This window comes from Grammomys surdaster, unplaced genomic scaffold (genome assembly GCF_004785775.1).
Source record: "Grammomys surdaster isolate TR1022 unplaced genomic scaffold, NIH_TR_1.0 126546, whole genome shotgun sequence".
Taxonomy (NCBI): domain Eukaryota; kingdom Metazoa; phylum Chordata; class Mammalia; order Rodentia; family Muridae; genus Grammomys; species Grammomys surdaster.
In genome coordinates, this window is record NW_021621338.1 from 7,956,616 (window position 1) to 7,963,609 (window position 6,994).

The window sequence follows — 6,994 nt, forward strand, 5'->3', positions numbered from 1 at the left end:
ATCTGATCCTCTTGTCTTTGCCTTCTTCCCCAGCTCTGGGATTACAAGTGTGTGCCACCTCTTTTTTACGTGAGTTCTAGGGCTCAACTCAAGGGATGGTGTTCTTCATCCCTGCACAGAAAATACTTTGCCTGCTGAGCTGTATCCTCAGCCACTCCACCCCCCCCCCCCCCGCAAAAGATTTGCTTTCAGCCTGTATTTGCCATCATCACTTATTTGCTTTAAATAACTGTAGATCTTAAAGATAGGGAGGCTTAAACTCAGCAAGAGATATTTTATGATTAATCTCCCTCTGCTGTCGCAAACAAAGTGAACTTTCTTTTTCCATAGTGGCACTTAGGCAAAAATATGATTCCTCCTTTTCTCTCTTTCTTTCTTTCTTTCTTTCTTTCTTTCTTTCTTTCTTTCTTTCTTTCTTTCTTTCTTTCTCTCATCATCCCAGTTTTCTAGACCATTTTGAAGAATGAGTGGGTTGGTCTTCTGTTGGGTAGGGTTCCAGTCTAAATTTATTTCCTGGCAAATCTCCACTTGGTACGTTGACAGGTGACCCAGAAGTGTTGGTGGGTGGCTCGAGATGGCCGACTCTGCTTGTACCTGATGGCTATGACAATGTAGAAATAATCAGCAACTCAAGAGGAGATGAGACCTGGGGGAAGTTCACTGGACCAGAATCTCCTTCAATTGTCGGGCCAGCCTCTTTCAGAGGTGATCTTCTTCTCTGATGGAGAAGACTTCTACACAAAGCCACTTGGTTCCTTGTGAAACTCTCTAACAAGTACCCAACCAGCTCCCGTCCAAATCCCAATTCCTGGCTTCTCAGAGGTGAGGTGAGATTAAGTGTCACGCAGGACTCATTCATGGTCCAAAGATATCTGTTGGTACTCCTTGTGGGGTCAAGGGCTGAGAAAAACCTTTTGTATAAATTGCTGCCAGCACCTTAAAAGAGCTGTGTCTTTGAGTTCTAGAAACAAAAGCTAAGCTCTGCACATAGCTTTTTGAGCTTTGTATTTGGTTTGTCTTGAAGTTGTTGGCAAATTGTTCATAGAAAAACATTTCTTTCTGCCATACACGGCAGAATTTCCCGTTTCCAGATTCAGAGAATCATGTGTGTGTGCCTTACGGAGTTTGAGGATTGGTTCATTAGAATGTCATTTTGTCTGATTGCCTGGCATTGTCAATCTAATTTGGAAATGGTGTTACAATCCCAATGACTAAGCTCTTGATCCAGCCGACATTTCTCAGAGATCTTATCATATATTTATCTATACTACTTTATGATCCCTTTCCTGGAAGCTTCTATTGCATTCATTGAGAACTATTGATTTTACTAAACGTTTTCCAAGTTATTTCAAAGACCAAACCTCTTTCTTTTAAAAATGGGCTTTCAAACAGGGTCTAAAGGGTTAGCTCCAAGGTTAGGAGCACTCACTGCTCTTTCAGGGATGACTTGAGTTCCCAGCACCCATGCTGGGCAGCTCACAACTGCTTAGAACTCCAGTTCTAGGGAATCTAATGCCTCTTCTGGCCTCCATGGACACCCAAGTAAATACACTGTGGCATATATTCACAGAGACTTACACACATAGACAGGAAAAAGAAATAAATCTTTAAAAAAAAATGAACCTTTTAGACACTTAGAAGTTAGTACAGAATAAATATATTGACTATGATGACAACATTGGGGCTACCTTTATTTATTTATTTACTTATTTGTTTATTCATTTATTGATTCATCAGTTTGTTTGCTTATTTTGTGACAGAGTTGCACTATGAAAACAAATAAACAAGAACAACAACAAAATGAAAAATCCGTTCATCTTAATTCCAGTACTCAGTAGGTAGAGAGGTAGAAGTTGAAGTCAAAGCCAGCTTGATCTACATAAAAAAGTTCCAGGCCAGGATAGGCTTCATAACCTAGGCTACATGAAGCCTGGGCACAAAAACAAAACAAATAAATCCTGCAGTAATAGATGCCATTATTACCAGTGATGGGACATGAGTTAGTATTGCAGACTTCTGGAAATGTTTTAAATTATACAATAATCCTAGAGATTGTGGTAGAAATAGTTTATATCTGCAACTTGGAACAAATAAATCACCTTTCAGAATTTGTATTGGCTTTCAAAAAATTTAGTTTGCGTGCACTTGTGTGTCTGTGTGTCTGTGTGTGTCTGTGTGTGTGTGTAAATATTTGAATTTTTGCTTTGTTGTTTAAAAAAGAAATAAAATAGAATATTAGAATGTATTTTTAAATTTCATCTCCTGCATATGGTTATTTTGCATTTATATGTCTATATACCACGTGTGTGCCCAGTTCCCAAAGAAGCCAGAAGAGGGTGCCTGGATCCCTTGGATCTGGAGTTACCAAAGATTGTGGGTGCTGGTTTTGAACCTTGGTCCTCTGCAAGGGCTACTGGTGCTGTTAACTGATAAGCCATCTCTCCAGCCCCAGATATCTTCATTTCCTGAGACTATAGGGAGAAAATACATTACCTATGAATAGAAACCAGATGTATAGCTTATACCTATGATGGAAGCACTCAGGAGGGGAAGAAAAGAGGATAAGAAGCTCATGGTCATCCTCGGTCACAGCAAGCTCTAGAACAGCCTAGGCCTCATGGGATCCTGTCTCAAATGAAGCATTTTCAAGGTCTAGTGGGAAGCTTTGAGGCTAAGAACAGGTGCCTCCAGAGGATATAAATTCATATCCCAGCACCCATGCTGGGCAGCTCACAATCACCTATAACTGCAGTTCCAGGGGATTCAATGTTGTGTAGACCCCTGAACTCATGTACACAGACATACAAATTCAAAAGAAAAAAAAACTCAAAACATACAGAAAAATCCATGCTTTAAAAAATAATAATGCATTATAATACTGTTTGGCTGTGTTCTTTGTTCATTTAACATGTTTTTCCACGGCAATCTTGTCTGGAAAAAAAATGTTTAAGCCTAAGTTATTTTTTAAAGCTCAGATTAAGTGTAAAAATAGTCAGAAAACTATTTGGGACAATTTGTCTTAGTTAGGGTTTTACTGCTGTGAACAGACACCATGACCAACGCAAGTCTTATAAAGGACAACATTTAATTGGGCTGGCCTACAGATTCATAAGTTCAGTCCATTATCATCAAGTTGGGAAGCATGGCAGCATCCAGGCAGGTATGGTTCAGGCAGAGATGAGAGTTCGATATCTTCATTTTCAGGCTGCTAGTAGAATACTGGCTCCCATGCAGCTAGGACAAGGGTATCAAAGAAGCCTGCACTCACAAGACCACACCTACTCCAAGGCCATACCTCTCAACAGTGCTACTCCGTGGATATATATATATGACTTATGAATAGTGAAAATAGTGAATATGCTCACTGCTTCTGAGTTCAGTTCCCAGAACAGACACACACACACGCACACGCACACGCACACGCACACGCACACGCACACGCACACGCACACGCACACGCACGATGTAACTTGAACAATTCAACCCCAAACATGCACTTGTCCTTCACCACCAATTTAACACACTCTTCTGCCATTTTTCAAACACGTTCATCTGAAGTCATGCTTCTGTGGTCCTAACAGAGCTAAGTAGCCAGCCAATTGACCTATGAGGAAAGGCCCGCTCTGCTGCTGAGGGTAGTGTTTCTGAAGGCAGAGGACCCAGCAAAACACCTAAGAAACACAGTGCAAGTGAGTCCCCAGCCGAGAGACTGCTCTCCCTAGCTGGCACATGGGAGACAGCGGGGTTCCTCCCACCAGCTCTTCTACATGACAGGATGCGGTGCCAGGATTTAATCTGCCTGCACTGTAGTGGTGGGTTGGCGTTGGTTAGAAAATTGAGACTGTATTAATATTTTGAAGTCTTTGAATTATAACTTTCTCTTAGAAGGGTACAAGGAGGAAACTGCTCTTGACGGTTGCTACTTCATCTTCCAAGCAGTGTCTGCAATGAATATGCTTGCTTCCTCTCTTGCCTTCATCCACTCCCCTGACCCCGTTAGGTAGGCATATGGGTGGCAATCTGTGAGTGCTAGGGATTTTATTGCGGTGCTTTGAAAGGCTTCCACACAGACTGGCCTTCAGAATAAAGCCCAGGGACACATACTCCTTGTTTTGAGGCTATCCTCATTTGTCCTTCACACCCCCAGCCACCAAAGAATTAAGTGGAGCACATCGACTTATCAATTCCTCTAGCTTGTTTCTTTGCATATTCCTGGATACCACGGTGGTAAGATCAAGCACAAACATTTCCCAATGGCAAATATGGGCACAGTGTCAGGACAACCTGATCCATCTATCTGCCTTTACGAATCCCTTCTTGTGTCTTATTATTACATGTCTGGATAAGTAGAACAATGTCCCAAGATTGAAATACAATGCTAAATGTGTACAATGCTAAATGTGTAGATTGCCTAAACCAGTCACAAGAAATGAACATGCATGGCCAGGGCACTTCTGTTTACACCCTTCCTACCCACCAAGCACCTTAATCTAGTTTCATGTACCTTCCTCTCTCAGGGTCTCTGTAGGAACATGATCATCCTCACTTTCCCTCTTTTCTACTTAAAAGGTTTCCCTTTCCCCTTTGATCACTCTATCTCTAGAGCTATATTAGAAAGAACAACAGTGGGAGTCAGTTATCTTCCTGCCAATTGTGTCCTGGAGCATCAAACTCAGGCAATCAGGCTTGGCAGTAGAAGCCTTTACCCACCAAGCCATCTTCCCAGCCCCATATCCTTTATTCCAAGAATGGCTTTACCAAAAGTAGTTCATACCCTGAAATTCACACTTGATTCAAATGTATAATTTGATGACTTTTGCTACATTCACAGCATTTGTGCAGCCAATGCTGTAATTGGCTTTACTGCATCCTCGTTACATTTAAAAGAATCATTTGCCATCATTTGCAAGCTCCCATGGTGCTCCGTCTCTTAGTGAAAGGCAGCCTCTGATTTACTTTTTGTCTCTATTGACTGCTTTTTTGTTTTGAGACAGGGTCTCAATATGTAGCCCAAGCTGGTCTTGGTCTTGACATCTTCTGGCCTCAGCCTCTGAACAGTGGGATTACAAAGTTGTGCCAGTACCTACTGACTGGCATTGTATTTTATTTGAGACCTACTGTATAGTTCATTAAGCCATTTAATCCCCTATCACACTCCTGTGTTGATTCTAATTGTTGCTCTTTTGAGTGAGGCTTTAATGGATAACTCTCAACATATGTCTCATCGTTTGTGTGCTGGTACATATATATAATACATTCCAAGAGCTGAGATTTCTGAAGCAGATAATAAATGCAACTATAGCTTTTTTTAGATTACAAAATCACTCTATTGCACCTGCAACTGACATGTTTGAGAAACCTTTTTTCTCTGATCTTGCCAGAATCACATGGTAGTGAAGTCATGCATTTTTGCTAACCTATGGGAGGAGGAAGAGATGGAAAAAGATGAGGATGCTGAAATGGAGCAGAACACATAGCCAGGAGAAACTGAAAGTAGCGAAGGGTCTTTATAGCTGGGGAATAAGTTAGTATAGTGTTAGATCTGCCCAATTTAGGCACATAGCTTATAATTATAGTAACTGGATTGTGATTTTTATATGAGCTTATTGGGGTTGGAAATTCCAGCTACAAATTGGCACTGGTTAAAGGAAGAGTGGGGAGAAAAAAGGAAGACGGAGAGGGAGAGGGAGATGAAGAGGGACTGGGGAGGCAGAGAAGAGGAGAAAGGGAGAGAAAGAGAGAAAAACAGATATGGTAGTGCAAAATTGTAACCCCAAGAATTGAAAAATGGAGGCCAGGGCATCAGGAGTTCAAAGCTTGCCTTGGTTTTTTAGCAAGTTCAAGACAGACCTAGGTTAGATGAACCTCTTCCTCAAAACAAACTAAGATACAAACAACATCTCTGTCATCTCTGTGTAGCTTTCATTTAACTGTTGTTTTCTTTTTTCTTTTTCTTTCTCTTCTTTTCTTTTTTTTTTTGTTTGTTTTTTGTTTTTTCGAGAAGGTTTCTCTGTATAGCTCTGGCTGTCCTGGAACTTATTCTTTAGACCAGGCTGGCCTCGAACTCAAGAAATCCTCCTGCCTCTGCCTCCCAAGTACTGGGATTAAAGGCGTGCGCCATCACTGCTCTGCCTAACTGTTGTTTTCTTTGCTTGAATAATATGAAATGCTCCACAAATTTGTGTGTCATCCTTTGTCTAGGGCCATGTTAATCTTCTCTGTATTACTCAGATTTCTAAGCACTGCCGAAGAGAACATGTCTTTGAGTATTATTTTTTTAGGAGTTGAAACTGATGTCTATACTTACAGACAGCTCTGTGTGAGTGTCCCTTTTTTGAACCACACAGTTCTTTGATTTCATACAGTGAGGATCTGCCAACTGTTCTGTTTTGGCTTTCCATATTATGGTTTGATTTTTCTCATCTTTATATTTTGCATTCTTGCACTGATATGCCGTAAAGGTATACATTTTAAGTAGAGATAATTACCTTCCTAATATACATAGTAAAAGAGATATGATTTGCTTATTCCCAAATGATTTTCCTAGATAAGTTGAAAGAGGAATTGCCCTTCACTGTGACAGCTACAAAACTCCCAAATTAATTACAAAGTATTACTTTGAATAGTGTGTGTGTGTGTGTGTTTCACACTTTGGTTTTGAAGACAGGGTTTTACCTAGCTCACACTCACTCAGTAACAAGCAGAGGATGACGTTAAATTCTTGATCCTCTTGTTCCCACCTTTCAACTGCTGGGATTATAGGTCTATGTCACCCAAACCTGAACTTTCCACTTGATATTTCATCAAGTGGCCTTACCCTTTTGGAACTAACATGTTTTAAGAATTAAATGGATTTACGTATGTTCTGATTTACTGACGCTTGAGAATGAAAATCCTGAGACTTCTGCACGGAGCACAGGAGCTTCCTCTTAAGCAGCACTTTCAAACACTGTCCAGCAGGAAGGTCTCATTTGCATCCCTGTCTGACAGGCTA

The 6,994-nt window shown here is 40.8% G+C and overlaps 1 pseudogene; it reads right to left on the reverse strand.

The window, feature by feature from the left end:
* Nucleotides 1-6,155: 6,155 nt before the first annotated feature.
* Nucleotides 6,156-6,256, reverse strand: LOC114615092 (annotated as a pseudogene).
* Between the last annotated feature and the right edge of the window lie 738 nt (nt 6,257-6,994).